This window comes from Nomascus leucogenys, chromosome 3, assembly GCF_006542625.1.
Source record: "Nomascus leucogenys isolate Asia chromosome 3, Asia_NLE_v1, whole genome shotgun sequence".
Classification (NCBI taxonomy): domain Eukaryota; kingdom Metazoa; phylum Chordata; class Mammalia; order Primates; family Hylobatidae; genus Nomascus; species Nomascus leucogenys.
In genome coordinates, this window is record NC_044383.1 from 102,421,816 (window position 1) to 102,444,445 (window position 22,630).

At 37.3% G+C, this 22,630-nt stretch overlaps 1 protein-coding gene and 1 pseudogene across 1 annotated transcript in view; one reads left to right on the top strand and one right to left on the bottom strand.

Annotated features, from left to right (window-relative positions):
• FRK (fyn related Src family tyrosine kinase) overlaps positions 1 to 22,630 on the bottom strand; it is a 105,353-nt gene that overhangs the window by 76,219 nt on the left and 6,504 nt on the right. The gene's annotated exons all lie outside the window — the stretch shown is intronic.
• On the top strand, positions 6,592 to 7,741 carry LOC100593823 (annotated as a pseudogene).

The following is a 22,630-nucleotide window of genomic DNA, read 5'->3' on the forward strand; positions in this document are numbered from 1 at the left end:
TATAGAAAAAAAAATCAGGATTCACATGGCAGGTTTAATAGGTTTGCTTAATAATACAGAATTTGAAGAGAAATCTTTAATAAACATGTGGTGTATTGATGAATGTGCATAATCCACTCAGCATTGTTCTTACGATCCATGTTTAAACACTTTACATTGTTAATTAATGTTGGTTAATATTGGAATTTCTGTTAATTACAACTAAAATGTCAAGTAGCATTACTGCAAACACATATTCATTTATATTTCATGGTCATGTTTAATTTCTTGAGGGAGGGAGAAACATCTTTGAGATGCAGAGAGTAATTTTATGTAATAGAACCACAGAATTGATTCACATTGTTTTTCCATTGTTTACAGCTTTTTGGGGGTGTGTATATATTTCATTCAATTCATTGAAAAAATTCTTCTTTGCAGACATAAATAATGGAATTCATGCCTGTGACAAGCAAAAAATAAAAATAAAAATTTTAAATTATGGAAATAAGAGAAAAGCAAATGCAATCAAGGGTTGTGAAATGCCTAGGACTGAAATCTAGAAATCTGTTCATTAATAATATAGCCTTTTGTTGTCATTTTTAGAAATACTAGAGACTATTTTCACCTCTCAGATTGTCCCTTCTTGCACTCAGCATCCTTGAGCAAGAAAGACTGTTCTCCAGACTGTATGATGGAACACAGGCAGCCAGTTATTAATAAGATCAATTTGAACTGCCAGGCAGAGATGAAACATCAGCACAAGCTAATTAAAAGGTTACATTTCAATTAAAATATCTAAGTAAGAATAATAGTCATTCCCACAATATCAATAGACTTTGAAACTGGCTATGTTCACCAATATCCTCAGGATAAATGTACATATCCATGGACCAAAAAAGACACTTTCCCTTTAATATAAAAATAAATTACTTAGGGATAATTTGGCCTAAGCCCATAGATCAGTGGTTCAGGATAGAGCAAGGTATTACATCTATGAGACCAGTTCTTCAGCTTTTAAATTCTAATTGAGCCAGTTATTTTTCTCTTTATTTTGTACAAATTTATTGAACAATAAAGTTTAAAATCTAGGCTCTAAACAAATTTTATAAAATCATTTTTCAACTAGATGTCTAGTTTTCTGCCCCATAAAAGTCCTGTGGCAGAAGTGGAAGAAGCCAAGGAAAAAGAAATGAGGAATTAAGTCAGAGAAGTGATGGTGTAAATGAGAGATAATTAGGGCCTTGAAAGTCCCTGCAAGGAGACTCAGAAGTCAACTTTAAGTCAGATAGAAAACCGCTGGAGGATTTTGAATAGAGACGTAATTTTAATTTTTTGGCATTTTAATGGGGTCACTCTGCCTGCTGGGTTGAGCATAGATGGTATTTAAGGTAAGGGTTACATCACAGAGGCCAGTTAGGAAACTATCACTCTAAGCCAGATTGAAAGTTCAAGGTGGGTTGGACCAGATGGGGACAGGAGCTGGTGAGAGATGGTTCATTTGTGGATACTGCTGAAGGAAGAGGCAAAGCAATGTGTCTGGAAATGAGGTATGAAAAGAAAATGGAAATCAGAATGATTCCAAGGTATTTGGCTTGGGCAAATGGAGGATATTTGCTGTTGACAGAGCTGGGGGAAACTTTGTGGGGCCTGATCATGGGATGAATGCAGGAGCTCGGTTTGAGAGCTATTGGAAATGTCTGGAATTTGAAAACTTCCATTTGCATATGGCAATGTCAAGTAGATCATTGAGTATACATGTCTCAAATTGAATGAGATGACCAAGAAATTGAGGACAGAGAGAGGGGAGAACCAGAGTTAGAGCTCTGGGGCACTCTGACATTTTGTAGTAAAAGAGAAAGAATCAGCAAAAAATGTCTCAGCCAGTGGTATAGAAGGAAACCTGGAGATCGGCTGTACTGGAGATCAATTAAAGAAAGTTTATTAAAGACGATGAGTTATCAAGTGTTAAATAATGTTGGCAGTGGTTACCAGAGACTGGGAAGAGTAGCGGGGAAGGGGATGAACAGAGGTTGTTTACTGGGTAAAAACATACAGTTAGACAGAAGGAATAAGTTATAATATTTAATAGTACAGCGTGATGTCTATACTTAACAGTAATTGCATATTTCAAAATACCTAGAAGAGAGAATTTGGAATGCTCCCAACACAGAGAATTGATCAGTATTTGAGGTGACGGATATCCCAATTACCCTGACTTGATCATTATATATTGTATGCATGAATCAAAATATCACATGTACACCATAAATATGTATAATTATTATGTATCAAAAATAATGTAGATAACTAAAATGAGGACTAAGAGCTGACCAACAAGTATTACAATGTGGAATTTCTTTGGTGACTTTTGATAAGAGCACCTTCCCAGAGTAGTAAGAAGAATAGTCTAACTGCAGTGTGTTCAAGAGAGAATGAGTCAGCAAAATTCAGATTGTGGGAAATTCCACAGGCAAAGGAAGTAAATTGCAAGGAAATTAACGCAGAGAGAAGATCCATATTAAACAAGATTAAAAGAGACAAATCAATTATAAAAAATGGACTTTATGTGGTCTCACAAGCAACCACAAGACATACCCACAAAAATTTGGATTCAAATAAACCATAAAAAACAAACTATAAAACTGTGAGAAGTTTTACCCTGGATACTTGGTAATATTAGGGCTATTTTATTTTTTAGGGGAGATTATTTTATAATTATGTTTGTTTATTAAGAGTATTTCATGTATTTTAGATATACTTACAAAATTATTTACAGATAGAATTATATGATGCCTAGGATTTGCTTCAAAATAACACCATAGTGGATGGAAATTGGGTGGGAAGAAGAAATATTAATATAAGGATGAGATAAGATTGCCATATGTTGAGAATTGTTGAAGTTGAGTAATGGTACCTAGTGGTACTATTCTCTATCCTTTTTATATGTTTGAACTTTTTTATAATAAAAATTTTAAAATTGTGGTGTGGGAGATCAGAGAGAGAAGAAAAAAATAGGCCCCTGAGTATAGGCAACTTTTTCAGAGTTTTGCTATATAGTAGAGATTCGTGTGCAGTAATCAGAGAGGAAGCAGAGTCAAGCGTTGTTTTTAAGAGTTAAGAATACTGATTTTGTTTGCTGCTGCTTGGCCTTCCAAGAAGAACTTAGTTCTGACAAATAATTTAATTCGTTACTAATCAGAATTTAAGTTATAGTGGTGACCTCAAGAGAAGTCAAAAATTGTCCTAAGAAATCAATACACAAATATCCAATTTCAGTTGACCTCACAGGATGCTTAAGGATCATCCACATCATAACATTTCTAACAGTCTTATTCTTTTCCAATATAACTACAACCATTACTCACATCCACATATCCACCAAAAACACACATTCGGAAACTCTCTACATAATAACATTGAACGAAAATTCTGTTTCAAAGTTATAATCTGCTAATATAACTCACTAGCAAAGTATTAGCACATGACAGCTAGTAACTTTGGATTAAATATAACCACTGCCCAAATCAAAAAATGAAGAAGCAAGGAAAATTGTCAAACACTTCATGTAGCTATTCCTTAAAATCAAACTATCAACTCATTGGCTTATTAGTAGAATTAATTCTTAAACGTTTTCCTTAATCACTACTGTACTCACTTTTTTTTTCAATATTGCTGACTAACAAGTACTCAGTTGTTGCAACAACTACCCGTAAATAAATAGAGAGCAGGTGAATGTCTGTTTCTATGGTTTCTATTTACAGTAGAGAGAGATTGTTTGACACTTGCTACTTTCCTTTTATAATCGAAATTTAAGTATTGCCTTCTCCCTATTCTTATCCTTCTTCTCCTCCATCCTGTAATGCTATCTATTTTCTTTCTCTTCATCTGGCTCTCTTTCTCAATCACCGTTACCTCTAAGTTCCATTAAAAGTGATTTAATTTCAGTTTTCCATTCTAGGAAAAATGTCTGGACAGAAAAGGATCAAGCAGTGGGAGAGCTGCCTGCACTTTTTTTAATAATAAGTTTGAGAAAATATACTTTGTTTCTTAAACTAGATCAGCAACTTAAGAAGAAATGACAGAGTTTCCTTCTTTGCTTAGACAAAGCCTCTTTCTATGACAAATCTTCGAGTAACAGGGATAGTTCCCTCCACCTCCATCTTTCAGCAGTGTCTGATATCTGTTTGATAAGATAAGCTTCAGGAATGCAGTGAGCCAATTACCTGGGTTGCCCTCAGCAAATATACTTACTTACTGCTGGATCAAACTAAAACATTCATTATTTATACCCCTATTTCTGTACCATGGTACAAAATTACAGCAAACAAAAGTTGGTAAAATATAATGTTACATTGATAACAAAAAACATCAGTTTGAAAATAATTTGGGATCATTTTTCTCATAATACTCTCTGTATAAAGTTGAATCACCCAAGTGTGCTCAATGACCTGTCAGTGTACAATGATGCAATAGAAATGGTAAAACAAAATCCTTTATATCATCCCAAAACTGTTGAGCAAAGATTCCTGAGAGATAGTCTTCCCTTGCTTTTGAGAAAATTAGCTTCTGGGAAGTGACTTTCAAAGTCAAACAAGGCGGTAATATTCTTTTGAAAAGGAAAAAAATAATACTTTATTCATTAAATAAGTAAAATAACGTTACAACATAGATATCAATGTACTTAACTGTAAATTAAATGTACAGATATGTTGAGCGAATTAAATGAGCACTGTCCTATGTCAACATTGGAGCTGTGCAGAAACATATGAACCTTCCCTAATCCAAGTTCAATTATGTATTCAACTCCTCAAAAAGCAATTTCATATCCTACATGTGAGCATGCCAAGAGAAAAAAAGTTATTTTTAGTATTATTAACATAGTATTTCTTTGAATATTAAGTCAGCAAATAACACATATTTCAGGTTTGTCCTAATGGAGAATGTCAGGCACACCCAAATGTATCAGTGCTTTCTTTGTAGACTTTCTGAATCAATCAGCCAAGAAAAGCTATTAACTTACTCTAATACTCTACAGAAGCCTTTGGTTTTACCAAAATGCCTGTACAGCCAATTTCCCATTAGCAAATATAAAAGACTTTTTATATTACTATTAAGTTGCTTTAACAAATTCGATTTTAGGTCCCTGAAGTGTCTTACCTGGTTCCACTGCCTGTACAACAGGTGTTCGTATTTTTGTGCATTGCTTTCTTTTTACATTAAGAAAGATAAACAACACCAAAGTGTAATAGATAATTTGGTTGATATAAAGAAAGTAGAATGAGGGAAGAAATGGGCTTAATTACTTTCAATGACAATGATTAGAATTTCATTTTCTACACTACAGACCCAATGGTAAAGGAGCAAAAGGTCCAGGGATTTTAAAAATATAATTAAAATAATATAAGCACAGAATCATGAACTTTCTGGCATGCCCATATTTGTCTGACTTATTTCCATACTGAGCACAATATCCACATCCAGTCTTCCCTCAGCTACCGCATACTATTATCTGTCTACTCGTAAATCCCTTCTTATTCTCTATAGTTTCTCACACATTCTCACTTGTTTTCCTTAAACATTAGCTTATTTCTTTTATTTTTGCCTTTGGGTTCATTTGTTTAATAAACATCTTCTTTTCTGATGTGTATTAAAAATTCACCTGCCTTTTTTACCCACATTTTAAACTAATGTGTCTCCTCTTTTTCTTTGTCTTGATTGTTTTCTCTACACCTCATATTTCTCCTCTACTGCACCTGGGTCTCATTCAGGTAGAGTGAAGAAAGGCCCAACTGAAGGCACTTTTCCTGCCTCGCTTTGCAGATTTGGAGGAAAACAGAATGAATCCTACACATGTGTACAAACCCGCAAATGAGGGGAAAGCACAGGGAGCTTGTGTCAAATTCTCCAGCAAAGATGTGCACAGTTAGAATTGAAAAGCAATGGGATAAACAAGGTAAGAGGCAGGGGAGACAGTACCAACCAGCATGAGAGCCAGAGAAGCAAAATGGGAGCCAGGCAAGGAAGTAGCTAGAGGAGGTTTCTGGCCAACATTCACTAATTACAATTTATCGAACAGCCTATCATGTTTGGTTTACAATGAGTCTTCCAACCAAGCTCAGAAAGGCAATTTAAAAATGTATTTTTTAATTAGTATATAGATTAAGATATAAAAAATTTTTTCTTTATAATTTAAGGTTCTAAAATGTAAAACATGTCAAGACTGATCATTATTATTCATGTACTAGAGTAGGTTAAAATAGCAGATGCCTATAAAACCCCACATATGTTCTATAGAATAACAATTTAAAAGAATTCAAAAAAAGAGAGTGTGAGAAGCAAGGAAATAAGCCATACTTAAAAACAAATATGGTTATTATGAATAAGCATTAGCTGGACTCTGAGCTTCCTAGTGGCTAAGAATAAAGAAAACCATGATGTGTAATAAATTTTTAGTATCTGCTTTGAGGAAGCAATTCAATTTTTCAAGAGAAATGAACCTTAAGCTTTTGCCCATACTAATCTTACAACACAGGTTCTTACATTTTTTTAACATGATATCTTTTAGAATATCATAAAACCTATAATCCCCAAACTAGAAAATCACAGAAGGCTGACACTGACCTTCAGCGCCTCAGCTCCAGCGCCATGGCGACCTCCAGGAAGTTCTTCGTTGGGGGGAACTGGAAGATGAACGGACGGAAGAAGAGTCTGGGGAAGCTCATCCGCACTCTGAACGCGGCCAAGGTGCCGGCCGACACTGAGGTGGTTTGCACTCTCCCCCCTGCCTATATCAACTTTGCCCCAGAAACTAGAGCCCAAGATTGCTGTGGCTGCGCAGAACTGCTACAAAGTAACTAACGGGGCCTTTACTGGGGAGATCAGCCCTGGCATGATCAAAGACTGCGAAGCCAGTCAAGGGTCCTGGGGCACTCAGAGAGTAGGCATGTCTTTGGGGAGTCAGATAAGCTGATGGGGCAGAAAGTGGCCCATGCTCTGGCAGAGGGATTCAGAGTAATCGCTTGCACTGGGGAGAAGCTAGCTGAAAGGGAAGTGGCATCACTGGGAAGTTTGTTTTCGAGAAGAAAGAGGTCATCGCGGCCGGGCGCGGTGGCTCACGCTTGTAATCCCAGCAGTTTGGGAGGTGGAGGCGGGCGGATCACGAGGTCAGGAGATCGAGACCACGGTGAAACCCCGTCTCTACTAAAAATACAAAAAAATTAGCCAGGCGTGGTGGCGGGCGCCTGTAGTCCCAGCTACTCGGAGAGGCTGAGGCAGGAGAATGGCGTGAACCCAGGAGGCAGAGCTTGCAGTGAGCCGAGATTGCGCTACTGCACTCCAGCCTGGGCGACAGAGTGAGACTCCGTCTCAAAAAAAAAAAAAAAAAAAGAAGTCATAGCAGATAACATGAAGGACTGAAGCAAGGTCATGCTGGCCTGTGAGCCTGTGTGGGCCATTGGTACCAGCAAGACTGCAACACCCCAGAAGGCCCGGGAAGTACACAAGAAGCTCTGAGAATGGCTTAAATCCAACGTCTCTGATGTGGTGGCTCAGAGCATCCGTATCATTTATGGAGGCTCTGTGACGGGGGCAACATGCAAAGAGCTGGCCAGCCAGCCTGAAGTGGATGGCTTCCTCGTGGGTGATGCTTCCCTCAAGCCCGAATTCGTGGACATCATCAATGCCAAACAATGAGCCCCATCCATCTTCCCTACCGTTCCTGCCAAGCCAGGGACTAAGCAGCCCAGAAGCCCAGTAACTGCCCCTCCCCTGCGCATGTTTCTGATGATGTCATCTGCCCCCTCTTGTGGCCTCATCCAAACTGTACCTTCCTTTACTGTTTATATCTTCACCCTGTAATGGTTGGGACCAGGCCACTCCCTTCTCCTCTTAGTATAATCGTTGGAACTAGACATCACCAAGGTGTCTTCTCCTTGGCTGAGAGGTGGAAGGGGTGGAATTTGCTGCTGGGTCCCCTAGGCCCTAGTGAGGGCAGGAGAGAAACCATCCTTTTCCTTCTTACACCCTAAGGCCAAGATCCTCCTCTCAGAAGCCATGAGTGCTGCCCTCTCCCACGGTGCCCGTGCCTGTGTGTGCTGTGTATGTGAACCACCCACATGTGGGGGAATAAACACCTGGCACTAAAAAAAAAAAAAAAGGAAAAAGAAAATCAAAGAAATTTTATAGACATTTTCAGAGATTCATGAACTGTTTCAAGCCTATCCTTGGAACCTCTAGGAGTCCATGATCTACGTATTAAGGATTCTTGTCATTAGAATGGACATGGGGGAAGTCTTAAAAGTCATGGTGAATAATGACAGCAGAAACTGCAAAATCTGTTTTAATGTCTTTCTTATTTAAGAGCATAATATTAAGGGATAATTTAGTGAAAATAATTGTGTAAAGAAGGTAAAGTCATATGTAAATGACTTTATGTAAAAAAGGTAAACTACATATGTGCAATCACAATGTCTATATTTGACCTTACGGCCAGTATACTAGCTACCTTTATTTTGCATGGCATAAATGACTTCTAATAATTTCTTCTAATAATATCCTATGGAAGTATAGAATCTATAATACTGAAATAAGTAAATCTAATAGCAATCCATTTATAATTCTCTTACTATATTTTATAGTTTACTAACATACATTTGCAAACAATATATTATTTGGTTGTCCTTATTTGTGGGCTTTATAAAAATAGAACTATGTTACACGTAGTCTCTTGAAACTTTTTTCATGCAATATTATGCTACCAAATTGCACCCATTATTATACATCACTCAGTTCATTATTTTAATCTTCTATATTTTATTCAATAAATAAGCCATAAATTATTCCTCACCCATTAATAGACATTTGAATTGATTCCAGCATTTGCTATTAGAAATTTAGGTGGTATCAACATCTTCTGGGAAAAAAGATTTACTCTGACAATGGAAACAGGGGAAGAACTCATAGGCTCATTACTAGTAATAGTCTAAGTCTTGGGCTAGCTGGTTATATGGATGTTCATTAATTATTATGGCTTTAGAAACTACCTGAAAGTTACATATATTATTTTGTATTTATAAAATATATTTTAAGATAAAATTGATAAACTAGAAATATTTTATAATACTAAAAATTTTGGATAATGGAGATTCATGCTTTAAAAGATGGTAGAAATTTCTTTAAGCACCAAAATTTTCAAAAGTGAAAAATTATCTATTGGGATTCTTTGGTCTCCACTAATTACTATGTAACAATTTTGTTTTCTACCATTTTCCCAGGACCTACTAAATCAATAGCATGTCTTTCCATTTTCCTCAACTACCACTTCCCTGAGTTAGACTTTGATAAGAGATAGCACAGAGTTCAAAGTGATTCAGCATCAAAACCAGTACCTGTCTGTTTTGCTATAAACTATTGCATAACACAAATGCAAGGTATTGAGTTGCTTTTTTATTGTTTTTATCTAAAATGTCACTGTATTCTCTGGATTATAATAGCCTAAGGCTAAACAGAGGAATACTGTATAACCACTGTATACCAGAAAAGAAAACCTGGGCTTCTTAATTCATTCCCTATCTGTCTTCTAGGAAAGTGCAAAGAGGATCATGTGTTGTTCTTGTGTATAAAAGATTCCTTGAAGCATCTTGGATTAAGTCGTGTGCAAGATGGCTGAATAGGAACAGCTCCGGTCTGCAGCTCCCAGCAAGATCAACACAGAAGGTGAGTGATTTCTGCATTTCCAACTGAGGTACCCAGATCATCTCACTGGGACTGTTTAGACAGTCGGTGCAGCCCACAGAGGGCAAGCAGAAGCATGAGGCGTCACCTCACCCGGGAAGCTCAAGGGGTCAGGGAACTCCTTACCCTAGCCAAGGGAAGCTGTAAGGGACTATGCCGTGAGGAACGGTGCACTCCAGCCCAGATACGACTCTTTTCCCACAGTCTTTGCAACCCACAAATGAGGAGATTCCCTTGGGTGCCAATGCCACCAGGGCCCTGGGTTTCAAGCACAAAACTGGGCAGCCGTTTGGGCAGACACCAAGCTAGCTGTAGGAGTCTTTTTCATACCCCAGTGGTGCCTGGATCACCAGCGAGACAGAACCGTTCACTCCCCTGGAAAGGGGGCTGAACGCCAGGGATCCCAGTGGTCTACCTCAGTAAATCGCACCCCCACGGAGCCCAGCAAGCTAAGATCCACTGACTTGAAATTCTTACTGCCAGCACAGCAGTCTGAAGTCTACCTGAGACACTAGAGCTTAGTCAGGGAAGGGGCATCCACCATTACTGAGGCTTGAGTAGGCGGTTTTTCCCTCACAGTGTAAACAAAGCCACCAGGAAGTTCGAACTGGGCAGAGCCCACCACAGCTCTGCAAAGCTGCTGTAGCCAGACAACCTCTGTAGCTTCCTCCTCTCTGGGCAGGGCATCTCTGAAACAAAGGCAGCAGCCCCAATCAGGGGCTTATAGATAAAATTCCCATCTCCCTGGGACAGAACACCTGGGGGAAGGGCTAGCTATGGGCACAGCTTGGGCAGACTTATACATTCCTGCCTGCCAGCAAAGGGAAGCCCAATAGACTAGCAGCAGATCTCTCTGCAAAAACCCCACAGGCCAGAATAGAGTGGGGGCCAATATTCAACATTCCTAAAGAAAATAATTTTCAACCCAAAATTTTATATCCAGACAAACTAAGCTTCATACGCAAAGGAGAAATAAAATCCTTTACAGACAAGCAAATGCTGAGAGATTTTGTCACCACCAGGCCTGCCTTACAAGAGCTCCTGAAGGAAGTACTAAATATGAACAGGAAAAACAGGTTTCAGACACTGCAAAAACATACCAAATTGTAAAGACCATCGACACTGTGAAGAAATTACATCAACTAACGGGCAAAATAACCAGCTAGCATCATAATGACAGGATTAAATTCACACACAGCAATATTAACCTTAAAAGTAAATGGGCTAAATGCTGCAACTAAAAGACACAGACTGGCAAATTGGATAAAGAGTAAAGACTCATAGATGTGCTGTATTCAGGAGATCCATCTCATGTGCAAAGACACATATAGGCTCAAAACAAAGGAATGGAGGAATATTTACCAAGCAAATGGAAAGCAAAAAAAAAGCAGGGTTGCAATTCTAGTCTCTGATAAGACAGACTTTAAACCAATAAAAATCAAATAAGACAAAGAAGGGCATTACATAATGGTAAAGGAATCAATGCAACAAGAAAAGCTAACAATCCTAAATATGTATGCACCCAATATAAGAGCACCCAGATTCATAAAGCAAGTTCTTAGAGACCTACAAACAGACTTAGACTTTCACACAATAATAGTGGGAGACTTTAACACCCACTGTTAATATTAGACAGATCAAAATGAGACAGAAAATTAACAAGGTTATTCAGGACTTGAACTCATCTCTTGACCAAGCGGACCTAATAAACATCTACACAACTCTCCACCCTGAATCAATAGAATATACATTCTTCTCAGCACCACATTGCACTTATTCTAAAAGTGATCACATAATTGGAAGTAAAACATTCCTTAACAAATGCAAAAGAATGGAAATCATAACAGTCTATCAGACCACAGTGCAATCCAATTAGAACTCAGGATTAAGAAACTTACTCAAAACCTCACAACTACATGGAAACTGAACAACCTGCTCCTGAATGACTACTGAGGAAATAATGAAATTAAGGCAGAAATTAATAAGTTCTTTGAAACCAATGAGAACAAAGACATAACGTACCAGAATCTCTGGGACACAGCTAAACCAGTGTTTAGAGGGAAATTTATAGCACTAAATGCCCACAGAAGGAAGCGGGAAAGATCTAAAATCGACACCCTAACATCACAATTAAAAGTACTAGAGAAGCAAGAGCAAACAAATTCAAAAGCTAGCAGAAGACAAGAAATAACTGAGATCAGAGTAGAACTGAAGGAGATAGAGACATGAAAAACCCTTCAAAAAATCAATGAATTCAGGAAGTGGTTTATTGAAAAGATTAACAAAATAGATAGACCGCTAGACAGACTAACAAAGAAGAAAAGAGAGAAGAATCAAATAGACACAAAAAGTGATAAAGGGGATATCACCACTGATCCCACAGAAATACAAAATGCCCTCAGACAATACTGTAGACAACTTTACACAAATAAACTAGAAAATCCAGAAGAAATGGATAAATTCCTGGAAACATACACCCTCCCAAGTCTAAACCAGAAAGAAGTTGAATCCCTAAATAGACCAATAACAAGTTCCGAAATTGAGGCAGTAATTAACAGCCTTCCAACCAAAAAACACCCAGGAGACGGATTCACAGCTGAATTCTACCAGAGGTAAAAAGAGAAGCTGGTACCATTCCTTCTGAAACTATTCCAAACAATGGAAAAAGAGGTACTGCTCCCTAACTCATTTTATGAGGCCAGCATCATCCTGAGACCAAAACCTGGCAAAGACACAATAAAAAAAGAAAATTTCAGGCCAATATCCCTGATTAACATCGATGCGAAAATCCTCAATAAAATACTGGCAAACTGAATCCAGCAACATATAAAAAGTTATCCAACATAATCAAGTCGGTTTCATCCTTGGGATGCAAGGCTGACTCAACATATGCAAAACAATAAACATAATCCATCACATAAATAGAACCAACGACAAAAACTACATGATTATCTCAATATACGCAGAAAAGGCCTTCAATAAAATTCAACACCCCTTCATGCTAAAAAATCTCAATAAACTAGGTATTGATGGGATGTATCTCAAAATAATAAGAGCGATTTATGACAAACCCACAGCCAATATCATACTGAATGGGCAAAAGCTGGAAGCATTCCCTTTGAAAATTGGCACAAGACAAGGATGCCCTCTCTCACCAATCCTATTCAACATGGTATTGAAAGTTCTGGCCAGGGAAATCAGGCAAGAGAAAGAAATAAAGAGTATTCAAATAGGAAGAGAGGAAGTCAAATTGTCTCTGTTTGCAGATGACATGATTGAGTATTTAGAAAACTCCATTGTCTCAGCCCAAAATTTCCTTAAGCTGATAAGCAACTTCAGCAAAGTGTCAATACAAAATCAATGTGCAAAATTCACAAGCATTCCTATACACAAATAACAGACAGAGAGCCAAATCATGAGTGAACTCTCATTCACAATTGCTACAAAGAGAATAAAATACCTAGGAATAAAACTTACAAGGGATGTGAAGGACCTCTTCAAGGAGAACTACAAACCACTGCTCAAGGAAATAAGAGAGGACACAAACAAATGGAAAAACATTCCATGCTCATGGATAGAAAGAATCAATATTGTGAAAATGGCCATACTGCCCAAAGTAATTTATAGATTCAATGCTATCCACATCAAGCTACCATTGACTTTCTTCTCAGAATTAGAAAAAAACTACTTTAAATTTCATATGGAACAAAAAAAGAGCCTGCATAGCAAAGACAATCCTAAGCAAAAAGAATAAAGCTGGAGGCATCATGCCACCTGACTTCAAACTATACTACAAGGCAACAGTAACCAAAACAGCATGGTACTGGTACCAAAACAGATATATAGACCAATGGAACAGAACAGAGGCCTCAGAAATAATGCCACACATCTACAACCATCTGATCTTTGACAAACTTGACAAAAACAAGAAATGGGGAAAGGATTCCCTGTTGAATAAATGGTGTTGGGAAAACTGGCTAGCCATATGCAGAAAACTGAAATGGACCCCTTCTTACACCTTATACAAAAATTAACTCAAGGTGCATTAAAGACTTAAACGTAAGACCTAAAACCATAAAAACCCTAGAAGAAAACCTACGTAATACCATTCAGGACATAGGCATGGGCAAAGACTCCAAGACTAAAAGAAAACCTAGGCAATACCATTCAGGGCATAGGCATGGGCAAAGACTTCATAACTAAAACACCAAAAGCAATGGCAACAAAAGTCAAAATTGACAAATGGGATCTAATTAAACTAAAGAGCTTCTGCACAGCAAAAGAAACTATATTCAGAGTTAACAGGCAACCTAGAGAATGGGAGAAAATGTTTGCAATCTACCCATCTGACAAAGGGCTAATATCCAGAATCTACAAGGAACTTAAACAAATTTACAAGAAAAAAAAACCCCATCAAAAAGTGGGTGAAGGATATGAACAGACACTTCTCAAAAGAAGACATTTATGCGACCAACAAACATATGAAGAAAAGCTCATCATCACTGGTCATTAGAGAAATGCAAATCAAAACCACGATGAGATACCATCTCACACCAGTTAGAATGGCGATCATTAAAAAGTCAGGAAACAACAGATGCTGGAGAGGATATGGAGAAATAGGAATGCTTTTACACTGTTGGTGGGAGTCTACATTAGTTCAACCATTGTGGAAGACAATGTGGTGATTCCTCAAGGATCTAGATCCAGAAATACCATCTGACCCAGCAATCCCATTACTGGGTATATCCCCAAAGGATTATAAATCATTCTACTATAAAGACACATGCACACATTTGTTTATTGCAGCAGTGTTCACAATAGCAAAGACTTGGAACCAGCCCAAATGCCCATCAGTGATAGACTGGATAAAGAAAATGTGGCACATATACACCATGGAATACTATGCAGCCATAAAAAAGGATGAGTTCATGTCCTTTGCAGGGACATGGATGAAGCTGGAAACCATCTTTCTCAGCAAACTAACACAAGAGCAGAAAACCAAACACTGCATGTTCTCACTCATAAGTGGGAATTGAACAATGAGAACACATGAACACAGGGAGGGGAACATCACACACCAGGGCCTGTATGGGGGTAGGGGACTAGGGGAGGGATAGCATTAAGAGAAATACCTAAGATAAGTGATGGGTTGATGGGTGCAGCAAACAACCATGGCACGTGTATACCTGTGAAACAAACCTGCACGTTCTGCACATGTATCCCAGAACTTAAATTATAATAATAAGAAGAATAATAAACATTTCTTGAATAGATAGATCTGAGTACATTCTTTTTCTTTTATAAAATAGTACTACTAGTATACCAGAGGGAGGGAAAGATATTAAAAATGTAGACTCAAGGTTTATAATTAAATATTCAAGTACCCCTGACTCAGTATTTCCAAGTTGTGGTCCTGATGCCCCCATAATCTACTGCCTGTATCTGTATTGTGAAGTTTCCTTCACAAACTTCTTCATGAGTTACATATATATATGTGTGTGTGTGTGTGTGTGTGTGTATATATATATAAACATATATATATAAACGTATATATATAAACATATATATATAAATGTATATATAAACATATATATATATATATATATATATATATATATATATATACACACATATATTTGCTGCCTCTACTTTAAGACCTAGGACTGAACTCATTCTTCCCACAACATGACCTCAAAATGTGAGAGGTCACCCATGACAAAAACTGATGAATTTTTCTAATAAATTTGGGGAGGCCAAATCCATGGAGCTAAAGATGAACCTTCAAACTAGCCTTACTCTGCTCCAGCCTCCAAATATCTAACCCACCAGGGGATACTGAATACCTACCAAATCTGATGCCATAGAAAGGGTCAAGCCTTTGATAAATCACAACCAGACATCTGTAGGTTTTTTAGGAACCTGCAGACTCTACCCAGAGATGGAAGCAGCTGTGTTCCACTTCCTCTTTTTTTTTTTTTTTTTTTAACTGAGATGGGGTCTCGTTCTGTTGCTCAGGCTGGAGTGCCGTGGCTCCATCTCCACCTTCCAGATTCAAGTGATTCTCCTGCCTCAGTCTCCCAAGTAGCTGGGATTACAAGCATGTGCCACCATGCCTGGCTAATTTTGTAGCTAATTTTTAGTAGAGATGTGGTTTCACCATGTTGGCCAGGCTGGTCTCGAACTCCTGACCTCAAGTGATTCACCCACCTCAGCCTCCCAAAGTGCCGGGATCCACTGCCTCTTTTGCTTTTGTTTTCTCTCAGCTTTGATTATCAGAATGGACCTAAGTTCCACATGTGAAGCCCTCCCATACAATTCTTTTCCTATGGTTCAACCCAGTCTAAACGTGTCACCGAAGAGCTCCAGACAGAGCAGGCAGTTGCCCTTTATAACTCTCTTTTCTACAGGCTATCACCCATCATTACTTTATGAAACTGCTTTTAGTGTCACTAAATAATTATCCAGCAAACCTAATGGTCTTTCCCTCTTCCTCAGTACCTAGACCTTTCTTTAGCATTTAACTCAAAATTTCTTTATTGACATTCTATCTCCTTGCTTTCAAAAAGATGCTTTGATTTGCTTTCACTTTGATGAATTTTTCATCATTTGTTTTCTTCAGTGGCCCTTTTTCTTCCCTCTATTAGTTAGGCTTTGTTCCATCACAACTATTTAATTAGCTCATGAGTCTAAAGGTTACCACTTTGGGATAGTATCTACTGATCTTAGCTGGGTTTGCTCAGTTAGCTGGTGAGTCAGCTGGACCAGTAGGACATCTCTTCACATAGTCTCACATCCTCCTGGAGGTTAGCTTAGGATTTTTATGGCAGTTGCAGGACTCCAAGAGAACTAAGAAAGAAAACTCCAATGTGCAAGTGCTTTTTAAGTCTCCACTTTTGTCATATTTGCAACTGTCCCATTGGCCAAAGCAAGTGATTTGGCAAAGCCAAGAAGGAGTGTGGGAGAAGACTACCCCAAGAATGCAGATGCAAGGAAGCACAAAAAGATGGGACAGTTACTACAACTTACACACCATTTATTCACCTAAACTACAGCTATTTAAATCTAAAGACTTCATCTTTGCCTCATTGCTCCTGTTAGACTCTCACTGTTTGGTTCTTAGAATCCTTGTGAAGTTTAAAATATTCTGCAGTTCTTATATTACTGTGACATCTATAATACCTTGGTGTGAATGCTTCAAAATCCATTTTTACAGAATAGAGTTGGCTCTTTGCCTTGACTTTTGTGTTTCTAAATTTCCTTTGGACATTTTCACTGAGATGTTCTACTAGGGCTTCAAATTCAACATGAACTAAAATTGAATGCATTATCTTCCTCTCTGTTTCAACCATTCCTTCCTTGTCTGCTTCAATAAAAATTACCATATGACACATGTATGTATCTTAATGTTTCACCTGGTCCCAAGTTACATTTTTTGTTGTTTTGAGACAGGGTCTTGCTCTTTCGCCTAGGCTGTAGTGCAGTGGTGAGATGCCAGCTCACGGTAACCTTGACCTCCCAGCTAAAGCAATCCTCCCACCTCAGCCTCCTGAGTAGCTGGGATTACAGGCGAGTGCCACCAGGCCCAGGTAATTTTTGTATTTTTTGTAGAGATGGGGTCTCGCCATGTTGCCCAGGCTGGTCTCCAACTCCTGGGCTCAAGTGATCTTCCCACCTCAACCTCCAAAAGTACTGGGATCACAAGCATGAGCCACTGTGCTAAGCCCCCAGATTACATATTTTTTGTGTCAGTCTCTTTCTCCTCTCCTCTTCTACATCTAATTTGCAGTTTTACTTCTACCATTTACCAAATAAGAATATATGAATTTACTTAAATTTTAGCTTTAATTTCCTTACCCTAAAAATAGTGATAAGAAAATTTGCCTTGCAGAGCTATTAGAAGGATTAAATTAGTTTTGTATGCTTAACACATTGAATGTATTCAAAAATGTTATTTTCCTTCCCCTTAAGTTTTCTTGATTCTTATTCTTGGGATTGTTCACATCCCTGCACTTCTTTTTTTTTTTTTTAATAGTACCACAAATTAAAATTAAGTCCTTATAACCTCAAGCCATGGACCTTTGAAATATAATTTCACTATACTTCTCTATAACTAGCTGATCTCTTCTCTAATCCATTCCTACCTCCTCATAGTCTTTTCAAAGCCCTGCTTTCTATCTATTTCTATTTCCCATTAGATAAAACCCACTCTTTAAACTATCATACATGCTCTTTTCCAAAACTTGTTCCTGGCTATTTTTCCAGATTTGTTTCCCATTGCTCTTCTCCATGAACACTTCAGCTAAACTCTACAACTTGCCATTCCCTGAATACACTTTTATCTTCCCTCCTGTATATTATTCAAGGAATTGTACTGAATTGTTCATCTCTCTAGGCTTTTAGAAATTCAGCTCGGTAAGCATTGAGTAAAACTAAATAAGACAGTCTTTCTGATCCAGGAAATTCACAATCTTAGGAGAAAATAGATAGTCTCACTTTCTGAGATTATAAATTCTCTGGGGCAGAAACAGTCTTGCACAGTTTTCCAGGCAATCAAAGACTTTACAGCCTCATAAGACAAAAGTTTTATAGCTAGCTGTTATATGATAAAAGTACAGGCTCTGAGAGCAAGCTGGAGACAGATAAATCTCACTTCCATCATTTACTAGTTGTGTGGATGTAAGCAGTTTACTGAAACTCTTTCAGCTTCAGTCTCCTCATCTGCAAATGGGGGTAATAAAAGCATCTGTCTCATAGGATAATAATATAAGATAAGTGAGTGAAGTTATTTGTATGGTAAGTAACATAATGGTATGCCCTCGGTAAATGTCAGTTATCACTGACCATTGCTCTACTAACAATAAATACAAAATCGTGGGAAAACAAAATAAATTAAGAATTCTTTCTATGAAGGTTAGAAAACTTTTAGGAAAAGGGTCATATGAGCTGAACCCTGAAAGGAAGGTATGATTTCCCCTAAATCAGGACTGATCTCTTCTATCTCTGCACTCATTCTTCTAACTATTTGTGTCTTCGTTCATGAGTTGAACATTGTTTTTTACATGCACACTACATGGCAGACAGTTTGTGATTCTCTTATGGCATTTATCAGCATCTGTCTATGCTAACTGAGGAAATGAAAATTAACTCTTGACATCCTGGACCTGGACTGGCACTTATGGCTAGACCTTGCTGTCTTCTGTTGAACATAAACAATCTCACAAAACATCAACTTCAGACAAGGCCACACTGTAACTATGATGGATCAAGACAAAAACAAGATCAGATCACTCCATAATCAAGTCTCAACACCCACAAAAACATGAATATTGTCCATCCTTAAAAACGACCAAACATCTACTTATCTTGGCTAACCTGCGTGACTGATGTTTCTTAACCAATTCTAGCTTTATTCCCAAACTAGTCTTCCATCTTTCTCAATAAGATTTATTAAATACCTAATTATACAGTTATTCCCATTTCTTAACAGTATCCAAAACAGAGCAATGCCTGCTTCCTTAAAATCTCCCCAAAGTCACATCCCTAGATCTAATAGTGGGCCCTACCTAACACCCTCTTACTGAAGTGCTCTACTCTTCACCATGTGTGTTCTCTTTCCCTGCAATGAATAATAAAACACTACAGATGTGTTCCTGATGTACTTTTGACAAAGGGCATTGTCACAACATTCTTGGTTTACTGATCTTACCTCCTGAAACTGTAAAATTCTCTAGAGAAGAGCATTGTCTTATTAATTTTCATATCTCCCACTATACAAAAACAGTGTCTTTAATAGAGTAAATACATACAAAAAGTTTGTTGAATGGATAACTGAATCTCATAGAAACTATTTTCTTCAATGACCAGAAATGGTGAAAAGACATTGGAGAAAGTGTCCTGAATCCTGCTTCTCAGAAGTGCAACTGGGAGCATCCAGAAATTATTCTCTAGCAGTGACTTTGCAGGCAGCACAATGCTGGAAGTTGCAGGGTGGTGTCTTGGTATGTCAGAATTACTTATTATTCAGAAATGGTAAAAAGATATATATGAGATCAAAATAGTGTTACAGTTATCTTATAGCTATCAACAATACTGGCCTTTCAGAGGAACCTTAAAGTGGGATCCTCTGAATCATCCAAATCTTGCTGCCAATGTGGTATGCAATATTTGTGTTAACAGGAATATTTACTGTTAAATAGTATTCTAAATGTCTTTCAAGTAAGATACCTAGTATAAAGTTCAAAAGTTCCTATTAATTTACTGAATTGCATTTTTATTTTACCCATAAAAAGGCACAGAAATAATGAAAAAAGTATTTGATTGAGAATTTAGTCTGAATTTAAAGACACTATAAAATGTACCATCTGAATATTAAAAAGGCATTAATAAAAACATTAAAGAATCTGACATTCAATTGACTCAATTGGTAAATAGAAAAATATTCAACTAAAAAACTTTGTAGAAAAAAATGGCATCATGACAGAAAGATATTACACAAGGGACAGTCTATGACAGTATCTGAATTTAGCCAAATAAGCAATAAAGTAGGTGATCCAGAATATATGATCTACATTTGCATCTATGCATTTTAGCAAATTTCTTCTGTTACATTAATCTTCAAGGGAACAGCCATATAAACTAATACTAAAGTTGCAGGCTTTAGGAAAATAGCTGTAAGGAACCCTGCAATATCGTTAAAACTGCTATTAATCTATATAACTACCTTCCCTAGGGAAGCTGGCTCAATCCTTTCAATGCTAAGAAGAGCTAAGAACCCATATTTAAAATGGGAGTCAGAGAATGCTGTAGAGAAATTAGTAGTTAATTAGTGAGAAAACTAGTAAAAAGAAGATAAAATTATTTTTTGGTAATGTTAGAATGTACAATAAAAATCTATTAATACTCAGTAAAGAGTCAGACTTTCAGCTTATGTAAGCTGAAAAATATTTCATACACATAATAATTAGAAATTATGTATATTGAGCATAAAAACTGAAATTACAAGTCTGGCCCCACAACATTAATTTTGTAAATTGGATTTAGATTTGCTGTCCATTTAAAAGCTCTGGCCAGTAAATCCTCTACTTTAAATATAACCATAGTATGGTTTAATATGTGTATATGTGATTTTTAGACACCATTTCAATGAGATTTACAGTCTGTTCCTGACTTGATATTCAGTCTACATTACAAAGAATATTTGAATTGGTCTACAACTCTCAAGTATTTTCTCCCCAGGGGTGGATTAGAGCAACTAATTTCTGAGAACCTGGGAATTATGCTTTTATGACTGTGAGTCTAACCAAAAATTAAGGCGTGAGCAATTTCATTGAGAAATGAATAAAAAATAGCTTATGCCTTTAATGTAGAATTTTCTGGTAGGTAAAAATGCAATTCAGAGAGGAACAGTTAAAGAAGAGGTGGCTCTGTGGGCTGCTCTTTAAAAGACCTGAGATTTGTAGATAAGCAATCATTCGTTTAGTTATTCATCTACCCAATCAGTGCTTGTTATTCATAGGTATCACACTAAGCTCTGGGAGGAGCAATGGCTCACCTTTCCACTACCCACATCCATAGTTTATAGCACTGCAGAAAATAAATTAGCAGTAAAGATAAAGGGTGCTAACAACTCTAGGCAGGAACACCTAATGTAGTCTAGTATGTCAGGAAAGGCTTGGGGAAGGAGGAACAAATAGGGTGAGACTTGAAGGATAAGTTAAGCTGGTCAGGAAAAAAAGAGGAAGCAGAGGGTTATAGGCAGAGAGAATAGCCCATCTGAAGACCAAGGCTGCAGGTGAGGGAGAGTGCAGAACGGTCGAAGACTGAAAGACACTCAATGTGCAGGACACCTGTTACAGGGAAAGAATATTGTGAGCTCAGGCTAGAGTGGGGGTGTAAAGTATGATCCATTTAAACAGAAGTAAAAAAGGAGCTGCCAACTAAATGAAACATAATATTTATTAAACCTTACTATGTGTCAGGTTCTCTACAGTGCACCCTTTCTGCACAGTCTCATTTATGTCACATAATGATCCTATAAGATAGGTATCACTGTGATTCCTATTTAACAGATGAGAAACTGAGGCAGAGGGGTCAAGTAATTTGCTCAGGCTCACACAGCTAAGACATTACAGAGTCAAATTCAAATCTAGATCATCTGAGCCTATATTTTATGTTCTTAGGCATACCATAGGCTAGGTCAAAAAGGATAACCAGCATTATATTTCAGTAAAACTCTATACCACTAATGTTTGGATCTAGTGGAAACATTCACCAGAAAAACCCAAAGGCTGCTCTTATTTATATTGTCCATATAGATTCTCACTATTGTATTGGTAGTTAGAAAATCTGAAGGAAATTTTCTGAGCTGCAACAAGAATTAATTGAGGCAAAGTTTTGTTTATTTTTCCTCTTTTGGTAACCTCAAGAGCAATGAACGTGCACAGCACATAGTAGCTGCTAACAGAATTTAGTCCTGCTTTACTGTATAGAAGGTTGTGTCTACTTTGACAATCTCAGTTTGGTGAGATTCTTGACTTCTATTCATCAAAAAGCAACACTAGGATGTATCTGCAGAGACAAACCATGGATTTAAATTAATTCATTTGAACAAAAGTAAACCAATTTGAATCCAATAGAACATTTTCTTTTCAAAGAATAAATTTGATCAAGTTAAAATTTGGGTTCTAATCTTTTAAGACTGGAGCTCAGTAGTTAATGATTTATTTCACTCACATAAGATTTTTTCCATTGTTAGTAATTTGTAGAAAACCTGAAAAGCAAAAATAATCAATACTTTTACTGAAGAGTGATTCTGAATGACATACTGCAATTGGAAATTTTAAAGTATTATCAATGTTGCTACTTTTCCTAGAAAAGACTCCTAACTCATTTTAATGATGCCACACTATGTCACTTTATT